A 15,821-nucleotide genomic window follows, 5' to 3' on the forward strand; every position below is an offset into this window, starting at 1 on the left:
ACCCTTTGTAAATCTATCCGAATACGGAATGAATAAAGTTATCCAATCCTATCCAATCCAATATTTGTGAGGAAATCACTAAATAGCCTTCAATCCATTGTAGTAGAGACTGCCTAATAAGTACTCCGACGCAGAGATGGCTGCCCTTAATTACATCGCCTACTCCACTTTTGGCCAGCTATTTTTATATACACGATATCTATGGTTGCGTCACTGGCACGGATTGACTGACGTCACTCTCTTACCCACGTTTCTCCTTTTTACTGGTTGAAAATGTCTCAATGAGTTTTTTTTATCAACCACTGTGCCCAGGGACACGGGCGTTCCGTGCGAAATTTCAAGTGGTCCTATAATGTAATATTTCATCTCATCCCATTTTCTGAAGCGCCTTATCCTCACTATGATCGCAGGAGGTGCTGGAGCCTATCCCAGCTGACTTGGTGGCCAGTCGATCGGAGCGCCCAAGGAGACAAACAACCATTCACGCTCACACCTAGGGGAAATGTAGAGTGTCCAATCAGCCTATCATGCATGTTTTTGAAGTGTGGGAGGACACTGGAGTACCCGGGGAAAATCCACACAGGCCTACAGAGAACATGTAAACTCCACACTGGTGGACCGACCTCGATTTGAACCCAGGTCTTCCGCTGTGAGGCCGTTGTGCTAACCACTAATTCGCCACACTGTAATATTTAGAGGGAGAAAATCTTAATATTACGAGATTAAAATTGAACTATTTCAAGGTTAAAAATCAAAATATGATGAGCATTGACATATGACAAATATTCAGAGCATGTTTCAATTTAGGAAGGAATCGGTGGGGCGAATGGTTAGCGCGTTAGCCTCACAGCACTGGGCTCCTGGTTTCAAATCCGAGGACGGTCACATGTGTAGAGTTTGCATGTTCTCCCCAGGCCTGCGTGGGTTTCCTCCGGGTACTCTGTTTTCCTCCCTAATTCCAAAAACATGCATGGTAGGCTGATTGGACACTCTAAATCGTCCCTAGGTATGAGTGTGAGTATTCAAGGCTGTCTGTCTCCTTGTGCCCCCCGATCGGCTGTCCACCGGCTCAGGGTATCCCCGCCTCTGGCCCGGAGTCAGCTTGCATAGGCTCCAGCACCGCCTGCGACTTCAATGGGGATAAAACGGTTCAGAAAACGAGGTGAGCTGAGACTTCCAAGTAGGAATAGTTTTCCGCTGGTTGTCAACTCTTTGGCCACCTCATGGTTCCAGGCACCAAAGCCAAAGCTGGAAAGTCCCGTGCCTATCTATTAAAGAGTGAAAACAGTTGATATCCACTCGCGGGTTTGTCCAATGGTCCATTAAGTCAATAGTAATGGAAACAGAGGCATAAATATGTTAAATATCTCAAGTTTAACAAACACAGTGTGACTGTCAATGCATACAAACAATGGTTTTTACAACATTGAGAGTATGTCAGAGGGGGGAAGCAAACTTTAAATATAGCCGTTGGAGATGTGGATGATTTGCTGGCCTCAGCAGTCTTCGTATGGTTTTGGCATGAGTCATGCTCGAAAGCTGATCTGAATTCTGAACAGTAAGTCACGGTACTTGCTTGAACTGGACATTCCTATCTCTTAATATGCCCCCTTCACTATCTCAAGCCGGAGACAGCCAGAGCTCACCAAAAATAATTATGAGGCCTCAGATACACGGTTGCATTTGCAGAACAATGGAGCACTTGTGTTGAGCCGTAACTACAATGATTGGGCATGAAAATATATAGATGAATACTTATAGTAATCTTTTCAAGTTTTGCGGAGTCGGCTTGATGAGATTTTCAAAGACTTCAGCTGAAGGAGGGGTCAGAGTAGCCAGCGCTGGGAGATGTGTCCATCCCCCAGCCTGACCAGTTCGAATCCCTGGCTACCCCCAACAGTCAAGCTAGTTTTATTAACATAGGGTCATGTGACCTAGGTACAAACTTTAGGCGGGAAGAGGTGAACAAAGAAATGGGCGTGTCTTGGTATATGACGCGCCCCTAACTCATAGGTGTCATGAAGGAAATGTCCACTAGGCTATCCAAAACTCTATCCTAGTGACTATACATCATAAAAGTATAAAGAATACATTCTATACTCCACAAGAGCTGTGAGGCAGACGCGCTCCACCAGGCCGCACCTCTATTTTTACTACCATACTATGTTTTTTCACCTATATAAAAATACAAGTGCACAAGTACAATTATCAAGGAGTGTTGGGTTTATTCTGTATTACTATTATACATATATGTGTAGTAATTCATTTCTTTGTTAAATCATTAAATGAGTCATTACTGAGTTTCAGATGCAACCTATCGATGGTAATTTGCTTTTGTAGTCCCTTCAAAATATTCCGGAAATTATGCACACACGTCCTCACAATAGGATAATGCACGACCACTTGCCAACGGGTAATAGATATAACTCACGTATTAGCGATCGCCTCTCCATTCGCAATGACTATCAGGAAAAAAACAATGACAGTATGCAACGCTTCGCCCAGTGCTTGCAGAGACATTTCACGAGGGAGTCGCGGGGAAAGAGACAGTGCCCATGATGTTCTTAAGAGCATCCTTCTCGCGTCCACTGTCTGCTCGTGTATTAAAATTGGTCCTGTATCTCAAGATAAATATTTGCCCGAAATTTTACTCGTATCTCAAATTCCTCTGAAGTCGGGCACTCATATGTCAAAGTACCACTGTATAAGGATTTCTCTATGGGTTGTTAGTCTGTAAATTAATTTGATTTAGCACATGGGTCTTGAGAATATGGCAGGTTCTTTTCAGGCTAGAATTGAAATATGTCATATATCATCCTTCCTGCACAAAGAAGTTATTATTGGTCTCAAGATAAGTGTGAAAAGTGCAGGACAAATAAGCATCTATGTAAACACCCACAATACTTGAGTGATAATATAAACAGAATACATTCATACCTCTCCTTATGAATGCATCCAGGTAAGAAGTTATCAGGTTATGAATTATTTGTATGCAAATGAGTTACTTGAGATACAAACAAGATCCAAGTTACGAAATCCCCCCAAAAGTAGTGTTCCCTCGGTTATCGCGGTTAATGGGGACCGGGACCACCCACGATAAGTGAATTTCCGCGAAGTAGGGATTCCCCTTCAAAAATGCATAATTTGAATTTAATTCAAATTTGTATTTTTTTATTTTTTACATTTTTTGTTTAAAAAAAATGTAAAATTGTTTTTTATTTTTTTTACCCCTCTGTATACAGTACACCATTTAGAATACGGGTAGAGACAGTGAAATTCATGTTATAACAAAAAAAACTGTAAAATATGTTGTTTCAATGTAATATTTGTTTTTTTTTCTTTTTATTTATTCCTAAACAAATCCGCGAAGCTCTAAGTCCGTGGTAGCAGAACCGCAAAGTAGCGAGGGAACCCTGTAAATGTATTTCCTTATCCATTATTTTATTTTGAAAATATTTTCACGGATGCATTGATTCCCAGTTTAGAGATATCACTACCCTCCAGACCAGAGGGTCTCATTTCATTGCTCTTATTATATCTCACATAATGACATGAAAAGCATTCAATTCAATTGGCTGTGTCAGAACAATCACTATCCATGTTTCAAGATTCTCTTAAATGCCTGTCCACCTCGGCTAAATGCTGCCCCTTATTAATTTATGCAATTCCCCACAGGGCATATATTTTCACACACACACACATATAAGGGACACGTAAAAGACTAAAATGTTTGTAGTACTAAAAAAGTGGACGACTTTTGGCCCTGGTAGAACGAGCCCATGCCGCTATCTGGCGGACAAACAGGTATTGTGTCTTCTGATTTAACAGCTATAGAGGGAACCTTTTCAGTGGCATAGGCGACATTTTTGCCCATTGTAGTCATTTTAAGACATTAATAAATAATTTTCTCATCATTTTCTCTCGTTTTTGTGTTTCTCACATCTTTCATACAAAATTGGGACACTTTGACCAATTGTAAAGGGTTTACTTTAGTTGGTAGTTGCGTGAGGATCGTGGAACAAATGAGAGAATTTACATACAAAGTAGACCGCTGGAACCAATTAATTTCGTAAGTAGAGGTACGACTGTACAGTGGTGCCTCGACATATGAGCACACCGACATACGAGCATTTCGAGATACAAGTAAACTTTCGAGGAAATAATTGTCTCTAGATACGAAAAAGCCAGGCTGCCAAGACATGAGAGGTCGTTTATCATTGTAGCTCATTGGCTTTTTTTCCGCATCTCTTTCATGTATAACAGATATCTACGAGCACTGGTAGGAGTGTTGCATTTTCCCGTGTTTTTTACCCGTTACTCAATGCATAATATAAAGTGACAACAATGGATTCAAAGACAACAGGTGGAATGAAGAGTTGTGAAAACAAAAGGCGAACATTGACAATCAATATTAAGCACGAAATAATTGAAAAATATATGAGTGGAGTACGTATCACAGAGCTTGGTCGGCAATACGAGAGGAATATGTCAACCATATGCACCATCCTGTAGCAGAAGGATGCATTCAAAGATAAGCGGCTTTCCAAAGGACTAACTATAATTTTTTGTTTTGGGTGGATGTGTGCTGTGTGTGATGAATGTGTTCCGGTGCTCCTTCCCTCGTGTGAGCCATGTGTTTGTCTTGTAATCTCTTCCTGTGTATTTAAACCTTGCGTTGATGTCAGTCGGTGTGGAATTATTGCTTTGTTTTGGTGAGGTTGTTTCCTTGTCGGTGTGCGTATGTGTCATCCCGGTTAGGTTTGTTTCTTTACCAAGTCTTAAATTTGGTCCATTGGTTCCTGTTCTTCTCGCTGCAACTTTGCTTGCACCCCGAGAACGGTCATGACAAAAAGTAACAAAACGCTATTAAGAGAGAATAAAATCCAGGCACCCTTGCAGGATACAGTTATACAGTTAAAAACTACAATACATCTGATGATGTCTTTTTTAGATACTCAGATGATAAGCAAAAATAGCCATGAGGTGCAGGTGAAGGAGGGCACCAGATGGTAGGATCATACATATATAGTGCTGCAACTACTCCGGAATTTCACGAGTTTACACAGAAATGCAAGGCAAACCCCGGGACTCCGGGCAGCCTCCTTAACTCTAGAAATCCCCAAAAATTGTCACTTTCACTTTTTTAAGCAACCATTTTGGAAAAGTCCCAAATTCCCAATTTAAATGCCTTGAAATTCACACTATCACGATAGCTTCCGCCATTTTGATTCAACTGCACTGTAAACTGGAAGAAATCTGTAACATGAGTGCATTGTGAATCATCCGAGTTACAAGTTCTGCCGAATGATTCGTCTTGTGCGACTTCAGCGCTTATTGACTTTGCATGAATCACATTCACTCCGGATAAACTCAGGAAATGGGACAAGGGTACTCCAGAAATGGGGTCGACGTAGTGTTGGGTCTGAAATAACAGATCAACGCAATTACCAACCGTGCACCAAGGAAAAACAAGGCAGAGACTGTGTTATATTTTAAAGGCACCGGCCGGCGGAAGAGAGGTCGAGGTGCGAGGTGGTGTCTCGCGCTCGGCTCGGTGGTTCTCTCTTATCTTTTCAAGGTGAAGGATGCCTTTATTGAATTTCAGCATGATGTCATGGAAAAGTACAGAAGTTGAGATTATAGGCATCATGGAAAAATACAACAGTTGAACACTGAGGCGAGTTGAGAAGATATTATAGACATCATGGAAGAGCATAAGATTAAGACAGAGATTATAGACAGGATGTTCTTTAGAAATGCACATTATATTAAGACTCCTGTTTTAAGCAACTTCACACGTAGGTTGGCAGCACTGCAATATAGTAAGTAATTGGGCAGCAGAAACATTTGGGTTACAAACACTGTAGAAAAAATATCCTAATCATAGCTTTTGCACATGGGGCAATACAGCAACTAAGGAGTGAAAACAAGGAAAATAAAGTAAGAGAAGTCAGTACAGAAACTTTCAAATGTGTCCATTTCGGAAATGGACACATTTGAAAGTTTCTGTACTGACTTCTCTTACTTTATTTTCCTTGTTTTCACTCCTTAGTTGCTGTATTGCCCCATGTCCACTGGGTTTGCCGGTGTCTTGGGGAAATTTTCCCCAAGACACCGGCAAACCAATCAGAAATCGCAGAATTAACTCCGGACTGTTCTTTTAATTGTTTAGCCAAATCTTAGAGCAACAGTAACTTTACCACCAGGAGTCGTGCTATTAGCAATGAAAGCATTGACCACCAAACAGAGAACATACACAACCTTGTTCAGGCATTAACATGTCAAAGGCAATCGGTTTTGTACGGCGGTTAAAGAGGTACCGCTAAGTTGTTCAGATATCCCTTCTACGGCATCAGTTGTAAGCTTAACAGTAGGTTGTAATTTGTAGTGACTCTTATTAAAATTTTTATTAACAGTAATAGGGAAAAATGCACAAAAAAATGGAAAATGTTCATTCCTGGCTGGAATGGATTAGCCAATTTATACTCATCTGGTACAGCACTTGGAACTCCAATTGGATCCGTATATGTTGGATCATTCAGGTCAAATATACTACGGATGTTTTGCTTTTCTCAAGTTTTGGACACAATGTCTATTTCACCATATTCACAGTTAATGAATAAAGTTCAAAAATTTCAGGGTTACAGATGAAAACATTAACAGCATGCAGTGAAGTTGATAACAATGCAATATCAGGCAACGTTGTTACATCAACAGTTATGTGATCCTTCTTAACGTTGCGGCTTCAACTTTACTTCACTGCATCGCTGATTTTTTTATGAAAAAAAGTTCATAAAAATGTGAAAATCCACCTGAAACTCAGAAGCAGAAACAATTTCATTTACAAGAGGAAAATGGCAAAAGACAGAGGACTGTGTCACTCAATTCAGCACTTCGGATAAAAGTGTCAGGCAACGGGTGGTGGCTGTCATTTTTATCCAAAAATATTTTTCTAAATCCATGTGAGTCTACATTTTTTTCTGCGAGCCCCGGGGGAAATTATGGCGGACGCCGTGGTCCTAAGGCGTAAATAGAGTTTGCTCAGCAGAATCCGTAGTCCTAAGGCGTAAATAGAGTTTGCTCAATGGACTTCGTGGTCTTAAGGCGTAAATAGAGTATGCTCAGCGGACTCCGGGACCCTTGTGGCAGGAGAGCTGACGGTGGAATGTCCCAAAAATGTGCAAAAGAGCAAGCTCCAGGCAATGTTACAGCCCAACGACATCGGCCATGTCCGAAAATAGAACACTTTGGCTGGCGAGGATGGTGGGAGGCCGCGGTGTAAGTTGAGATTCCATTTAAGTCCGGGCAGTAGGCTGACGTTTTTGCACCAAAAATAGAGCTCCCTGGATGGATAATTGATGGTTGGACGGTGCAGAGGAGCGAAAGTTTAATTTCACGGCTGGCCATTCGGCGGTGCATGCCAGTGGTGGCCGAGGTCTGCCCCGGCCGGAACAGGCAACAGGTTTTATTGGAAGCGAATGCCTTCCCGGACATTTTTATTCAAATATTACCTGAACGTGCAGATCATCCTCATGTGGGAATGCCTGGCTTCATGGTAAAGCCAGCCTTAATCAACAAGTACAACTACTCATGTTTAAAAAAAGCAAGAACAAAGCTTTTGTTTTGACTAATTCATTCAAAGAGTCAAGTGTTTTTTGGGTGGTTTTGTTACCTTACATCAGTATTTGCCAACCACTGTGCCGCGGCACACTTTTGTGCCGTGAGCAATGTTCAGGAAAATTGCAAGTCATACACTGTAATATTTAGAGAGAAATATTAATATGAATATAACAAGATTAAAATTGAACTATTACAAGGTTAAAATTTAAAATGTAAGTAAAACTATAAATTGTACTATTATAAGATTCAAATTGTGAAACAGTCATTTCGTTGCTTATTTTTCTCTAACATGAACTGGAAGTTAATTTGTTTGGGCATCACATTTTGTCGACGTAAAGTATGTGTTGCATAGTATTAGGGATCCAAGTAATATTTGGAAAAAGTCATAAAATTATGTGATTAAAAACATTACATTACTTATTTTTGCATAACTTGAACTGGAAGTTGTTCAGGGTCTGCAGACATCAACCTTCTGTGACATTAGATTGGTGAGAAAAATTTGATTTTGGAATAATTTTGGACGTTTATGTGATTCCTGTGGCTAAACCTTAGATCAGAATGACTATTGTTAATATAGGCGACAGTTTTAAATTAAAATATTTTCAGATAGTGGTGTCTGTTGGGTCTGTAAAATTGTTTCAGTATTGGGCAAAGAAAGAGTGACACCAATTTGAAGGAAATAAGTTTATTACCAGACTGCAGAATGGGGAGAGAGCTCGTGGACGCACAGCTTATTCCTTGCAATTCTTTTAGAATGAACAGAAGGTGAGTTTAATATTTGTGACAACAGGAAGTTGTTGGCAGGACTTTGGACTGACATGTTCAGACATCTTCAGGGCAAAGTCTCTAGTACAATGATTCAGGGCAAAGTATGACAATGATGCAGGGAAAAATCTTTATGACAATGATGCAGGGCAAAGTCTCTATGACAATGATGCAGGGAAAAGTTTCTATGATAACAATATTTTTATAACTCACAAAAACTGGTGCAATACGACCAAGTAATTGCAAAGTGCCTTTGTCAGGTTAGCTTACAATTTCCTCCTGTTGTGAGTAAAAACGCATCAGAACCTTGTTCGTTAGCAACGCTAATTTTCAATGAAATTCTTCACAAATTTGAACTGGAGTTTAGACCAACCAGAAGGGGGCAAAAACCCTCGTGCAGTCGAGGTGAAAATTCCTCCCTTGGCCTCCTGCTTGGGACGATCCCCTCATGGCCTGGTGTCTCAGAATAGGTAAAACATATGAATCAGTGTCAGACACTAGCACAACAGGGTCAGATTGGGATATGGATTGTTGCACATGTATACGAGTTAGCATTAGCTGGGGTTCAGCAATCATTTTACGTTTGATTGTGTCATTAATGGTACATTTGATCAAAGCTGAGAAGCAGTGTAAACAACAGGTTAGGATAACAAGCACAAGAGCAATAACAGTTACAAATGGTACTAGGGATTTCAAAAGAGTCTGTGTCCATGAGCCCGAGAGGAACCAGTCAAGCCATCCTCGTTATGGAACCAGATCTGTTGTCATAGCTTTTTGTATGTTCTTCATAGTCTGTAGGGCATCATGAACTGAGTAGGATGCGTTGGCAGGGATGAAGGTGCAGCATCAGTCTCCTACCATGGCACACCTCCCTGCTGGGTGGTTATTCTGTCAAGGGCAAGGCTGTTCTGGAAAAATTTTTTGGTCATGGCGGTTATCGTGGCTTCTCAGCTTTTTTTGCGTTGACATTGGCCTGGAATCTGTAGTCAGTAGTTTTTTGACGTAGGGTATTCTATACCCGTCCTTACCCAGGAGAACAGAGCCATCGGGATTTTGGAGGAGACTGATGTATCCATGTATCTCTTCCTTTGATTTTGACGGCGGTGTGGGTGGTCAAAATCACACAGTGAGGTCGGGCTAACGTGGAGATGACCAGCACTTTCTTTTTGTCACCTTGACAAGTACCAGGTCACCTGGGGGCATGACCTCCTGTGTGGGAGACAGAGAAGATGTGGACAGATCATTTGCATTTATCACAGTTCTTTCTTGGAAAAAATTGCATAGACATTGAGTCAGAGTATCTGTTCTCTTTTACCACCAGATATTTTTCCCACATTGGTAAGTGGAAAGGTCTGCCATTCACTGCCTTGAATGGTGTGCATCCCTGTACTGTTGGAATGATTCTCATGTATGTTTCTACCAGGCTCAGGCATTCTGGCTGTCAGGTCCGCGCTTGAAATTCACTAAAGTCAAACACAAGTAAGCACACTATGGCAGATGTAATGGGGTTTTTAACTGCTTATGCAGAATGTAAAATGTCAGGAGAGAAAGTGACGCTTCAGACCCAGCATTCCATCTAATATTATGGGGAACGTAATATCTCTCCCCAACAATGACAATATCGGAGAATCTGCATTATGTGCTTCACAGAGACCTGGCTGAATGAGCTAATACCACACTCTCTCATCTCCTTGGATGGCTTTCAGCCGGTGAGGGCAGACAGAGATACTGAGAAGAGCGGTAGGAAGCGTTTTTTATTAATAGTAGATGCCGCAGTCCCGTGCATAATACTGTGAAGGAGCAACTTTGCACTCGAGATATTGAGCTAGTGTCTGTTAGCATCAGGCCGTTTTACATCCCCGGGAGCTCTCACACGGTATCGTAATAACTGCGTACATACCTCCTTCGGCCAGTGGCCCGCGAGCGTCTCCACGGTACTATGTCCCGACTACAGATGTCTCAGCCCTAGTCTCTCCTTATCTCTGGTGATTTTAACCATGCTCCATTGGCTTCTACTCTCCCCACTTCACTCAATATGTGAAGTGCCACACCAGGGACGGAAAAACTCTGGACTTGCTGTATGCCAACATAAAGGAGGCATACAGCTCAGTCCCTCTGCCCCCACTGGGCCTTTCTGACCAAAACATGGTCCATCTGATCGCCACCTACATCCCTATGGTGAGGAAAATAAAAACTGCCACGAGGATCATAAAAAGATGGGCCAAGGAGACCAGCATGGTCCTGAGGGACTGTTTCGAGACGACTGACTGGGAAGTGCTGTGCAATTCACATGGAGAAGACATCGACAGCTTGACCCACTGCATCACAGATAAATTAACTCATGTGTTGAGAACAATTTACCCTCCAAGAAGGTCCGTTGTTACTCCAACAATAAGCCGTAGGTCACCAGAGATCTAAGGACCCTCCTGAATAACAAGAAGAGGGGTTTTAGATCTGGGTAGGAGGAGAGTCCAGAGATAATGGCCCAAAATGAGCTGAAGAGAGAGATAAGGAAGGGAAATACCATCTACAGGAGGAAGCTAGAGAACCAACTTCAGAGAGGCAACACCAAAGAGGTCTGGAAGAGCTTGAGGACCATCTCGGGCCATGGAGTCAACAGTGAGAGAGACCCAAAGTCTGGAGACAGGAAGTGGGCCAATGAACTGACTCAGTTTGTTAACAGATTCAGTCCTGCCCCCACTCCCCTGATCCCCCAGACCAGAAGTATCTCTCCCCCCTCGTTCCCCTCCTCCTCTTCCTCCCTCTCTTCCACCGGTCTTTGCATCACTGTCAATCGGGCGATAAAACAGCTAAAGAAGATCGAGGCAAGGAAGGCTACCAGATGGCCTCAGCTCCAGACTACTGAGAGAGTGTTTGGATGAGCTTGGCAAAGGGATTCTGCATATTTTCAACCTCAGTCTGCAGAAGGTCCCCCCACCTTGTAGAAAACTTCCTGTGTGGTCCCAGTTGCAAAGACTGTGAACCCCAGGGAGGCAAACCACTTCAGGCTGGTAGCATTAACCTCTCCCTCTTGCTACTGTGAAAACAAAATTTCCCAAACACGGGATGAATAAAGTTATCCAATCCAATCCAATTAGCAGAAGGAGACTGTTCTTCTCAACATGAAACAAACCAATGGTGGTGCCAGGAGCCCGAGGTGCTCAACCTACGGTATAAAAAAGAACTAGCAGACCAAAAGTGGGAACGTCCATACCAAGTGTCGCTGACCAACCAGCAGCCATGAAAATAGCCAAGAGAGGGATGTGGATCCACCTTTTGCACTGTAAGAATGTTTTCTCAGTTGAAACGTTTGAGGAGACAGGAATAAACCTTCTTACAAAGGGTTAAAATAAACAACCAGAAAAAGAGAAACTACAATAAAAGCAAAATGATCCACTCAACACAAGAATGGCCCCTATGCAGTAGAAAACAAGCCATGTGTCCCGTGATCATTGTTTGAAGTGATAGCCAAATTGAGCCATGGGAGGAGCCATGTCTCAACAGGAGGAATAATATAGTCCCAGGGGTCTCCAAACCTACTTTAAATTTTGCAGAAACCGTCTCATCTGCTGTAGACATAACTCTCAAGGCAATGAATGACCCAAGCGCGGAACAAGGCAAACAGGGACATATGTCTATGAGGTTCTGAACTTGGATTTCATCAAACTGAACAAAAGTGGCACATACAAGTACTTTCTTGTACCAAGTTGGTTGATATATGCCCATCCAAGAAAGCTGGAGAGAAAAGAAACCGATTCTCTCACTCAGTGGTTATTCAAAATGTTTCAAGTAAGAACTATGATAAATGCAAATGATCTGCCGACATTTTCTCTGTTTCCCACACAGGAGGGGAGGTCCTGTCCCCAGGCGACCTGGTACTTGTCAAGGTGATAAAAAGAAAGTACTGGTCATCTCCATGTTGGGACGGACCTCACTGTGTGATTTTGGCCACCCACATGATCCAGTGTGGGGCTCGGATGACCCCCTCAAACACTGATTCCTGGCCTATGTTAACGCATCAGTCCAACTACAACAAGGCCGAGAAGTCCAGATCACCGCCGTCAAAATCGAAGTAAGAGACACCTGGATACATCAGTCCAACTGTAAACAAGTAAAGGAACGAAGTGGTTAGGCATCATTATCAACGCTCTGTGTTCCACCATATGCGGGGGACCTCCCGAAACCTTGGTACACTCCCACTAGAGGAGAATGCCTCACTAGCTGGTTCCGGAAACAATCAGGGGCCCTCCACATCTACAACCCGTTGATCAACCTACAGCTTACTCACTTGGGGATACAGGGGACCGACGACAAGAGATCCCGTTCCACAACAAGGAAGGCTTGACTGGTTCTTCTCGGGCTCATGGAAACAGACTCTTTTGAAAGCCATAGTACCGTTCGTAACTGTTATTGCTCCCATGCTTATTATCCTCTTGCTCCCCTTATTAATGATTGCAATTCCCTGTTTAAGCAATTAAAACGCATACAAATGCAACGCCACACATATTTTCACTCACACACACACACAGTTGAGCACACGTAAACGTCTAAAATATACGTAGTATTGGGGTAGACCTGCCAACTGGTTTAATAATTGTTTGTTCATGTCCAGCCAATGTGGCCAAACTGGTTTTACAATTGTTTGTTAGGACAGTGGAATGTAGGAAAAGCCAACTAGCTGGCCTTGCAATTGTTTGTTCGCACTAGCGAACTAGCGACCAGCGTGCGTCGAACATTAGTTTTTGGGCAGAACCAACATAAGCCACAAAAATGAGTCGGGGACTTATAGTCTTGTTCTGTTAATAGAGTCAGGGACTCTCCTAATACAAAGTCAGGGACTTTTTGGTCTTAGTGTTTTCAGAAATATTGGGCGAATCACGAAGTAGAGATCAATTTCTGCAAATTTAGAATAGAATTGTTGTTTAAACTATTAAGTAAGTGATTAATCCGGAAAGCGACAAGGTAAATCGGTTTGTTGCTAGACTGCAGGATGGAGATCGGAGGGTTACCGGGTGTGGGGTATGTGCGGATGCATAGTGTGGGGGGTTGCCTGTGTCTGCCGCGATGGGTAGAGCGGCATGGTTTATGACCCAATTTGAAGGACATGGAAGGTTTGATAAGAATAGAAAAGATTTTGGTAAGTGAATAGAAAGGATTTTGGTAAGTGAATAGAAAAGATTTTGGTAAGTGAACAGAAAAGATTTTGGTAAGTGAATAGAAAAGAAAGTGTAGGAAAGGCAGGTAAGGAGTGGGAGAGAGGCGAGAGAGCGAGACAGAGAGAGAGCCAGAGAGCGAGAGCAAGGGAGAGAGAGAGAGAGTAGAAAAAGAAAAAAAAAGTAAAATATTTAAGGGTTGGCAGAGGGAGACTGTGCTTCTCAACAGGAAACGGACCAACGGTGGTGCCAGGTGGTGCCTTAAAGTGGGAACATCAATACCAAGCATTGCTGACCAACCAACCGATGTGAAAATAGCCGAGACGGGGATGTGGAGCCACCTTTTACACTGTAAGAAGGTTCTCTCAGTTGAAACGTTTGAGGAGACAGGTGAGATAAACCTTCTGACGTAATAAAATGAAACGCCAACCACTCCAGTATAGATTGGAAAGATTATTGCTCAGCAAGCTATACCATACAACTATTGGAAACTATTTTTATTGGTCTTATTGTCTCCATATGCAAAAAAGGTGAAAGCGTTTCAATTGAGACTAAACCTTCTTACAAAGGGTTAAAATAAACGACCAGAAAAAGAGAAGCTGCAGTGGGAGGTGGAAGGAGCCACTCAAGGCGAGAGCGGCCTCTATGCAAACAAACCATGCATCCCACAATCATTGTCTGAAGTAATTGCAAAATTGAGCCATGGGAGGAGCCATGTCTCAACAGGGGGGGATGATCAGTATACTACAACAAACAATGCATGTTCCCAGAGGTCAGCAAACCTACTTTTAAAAAAACATTTGCAGAAACTGTCTCACCTGCTCTAGACACAACTCTCAAGGCAATAAACGACACAAGTGATGGTGGTGCTCGCTTCATGAGCCGCGTGATCCAAGCTACGGGACGGCCTCTTGCAATCAACCAAGCTGATTAACGAGTGTCGGAGCTCACGACCAGGATGTGGGGTTCGGATGTGCCCCTCAAACACAAACACTGGTCAGTCTCCTCCAAAATTCTAATGACTCTGTTCCCCTGGGTGCGTGTGGCAAGGAACGCCCTGCGTCTGGAGACCATTTACTGCAGGGTCCGGGCCTGTGTCAGCGCATCAGTCTGGCTGCGGCAAGGCCGAGAGGCCCAGATAGCCGCCACGGCCCAGGTGATTTTCCAGGGCCGCCCTGCTCTTGCCGGAGTGGCCACCCAGCGGGGAGATGTGTGTGCCATTGTGGGACACTCGTGCTACGCCTTCATTCCTGTCGACGCGTCCTGCTCGGTCCATGATGCCCTGCAGGCTATAGGGAACATGCGGAGCGCTGTGACCGGAGATCCACTTCCATAAGGGGGGTGGTTTGACTGGTTCCTCTCAGGCCCATGAACACACACTTTTGAAATCCCTAATACTATTTGTAACTGTTATTGACCTCGTGCTTATCATCCTAACCTGTTATTTACCCAGCTTCTGAGCTTTGAACAAACGTACCATTAATGCCATTGTCAAACTACCATGATTGAAGTGATTTGTGAAGAATTTCATTTAAAAGTAGCGTCGTGATGAATGAAGTTTTGATATTTTTATAGTCACAAAGGAGGGAATATTGGGGTAGACCTGCCAACTGGTTTAATAATTGTTTGTTCATGTCCAGCCAATGTGGCCAAACTGGTTTTACAATTGTTTGTTAGGACAGTGGAATGTAGGAAAAGCCAACTAGCTGGCCTTGCAATTGTTTGTTCACACTACGAATTGTAAGATAGCTAACTAGGTGGCCTTGCAATTAATTCCTTAAATTGTGGAATATGGCCAACTCACTTTGGAACTGTTTGTTCGAAACGCGCAATATAAGATAGGCTGCGGCAGTTTGTGTGTGCTATAAAAATATCATGTTTGCATACAACTTAATGTCTAACCATATTAGTCCAAAGTTTTGTTTACATAAGTTCAGTCCTACATCACTGTCTTAGAAATATTACCCTTTCGTTCCTATGAAAAGACTGAGCTCTGTTCATTCAGAGAGAATTGCGAGGAAGGCAGGCTGTGAGAGGTTCACAGCTGTCGGAGCATTCTCCAACCATCCTGCAGTCCGGTAATAAACCTATTTCCTATTTAAATTGATCTCACTCGTTCTTGACCTGCTCCTGAAGTTGTATTTTCAGACCTATCAGTAGTACTGCAAAGTAGATGGCTTTGGACAATATAGAACAATAACAAACAATTGTGGACAGGTATATTAGGTCAACAATTTTTTAATGAACAAAAAACAATGACTAGAAATATATACATATTTTAAA

At 42.7% G+C, this 15,821-nt stretch overlaps 2 protein-coding genes across 3 annotated transcripts in view; one reads left to right on the top strand and one right to left on the bottom strand.

The window, feature by feature from the left end:
• Positions 1 to 163, bottom strand: part of pomgnt1 (protein O-linked mannose N-acetylglucosaminyltransferase 1 (beta 1,2-)) — an 87,876-nt gene extending 87,713 nt beyond the window's left edge. For both annotated transcript variants that reach the window (XM_077717804.1, XM_077717803.1), the window contains exon 1: positions 3 to 163. The gene's annotated coding sequence lies outside the window, so the exon portion shown is untranslated. The remainder of the gene's footprint in view (positions 1 to 2) is intronic.
• A 15,365-nt stretch (positions 164 to 15,528) lies between these two features.
• The window catches only part of LOC144196790 (antiviral innate immune response effector IFIT1-like), a 7,398-nt gene continuing 7,105 nt past the window's right edge, over positions 15,529 to 15,821 (top strand). The window contains exon 1 of the mRNA XM_077717228.1: positions 15,529 to 15,616. The gene's annotated coding sequence lies outside the window, so the exon portion shown is untranslated. The remainder of the gene's footprint in view (positions 15,617 to 15,821) is intronic.

The sequence above is a fragment of the Stigmatopora nigra genome, chromosome 5 (assembly GCF_051989575.1).
Source record: "Stigmatopora nigra isolate UIUO_SnigA chromosome 5, RoL_Snig_1.1, whole genome shotgun sequence".
Taxonomy (NCBI): domain Eukaryota; kingdom Metazoa; phylum Chordata; class Actinopteri; order Syngnathiformes; family Syngnathidae; genus Stigmatopora; species Stigmatopora nigra.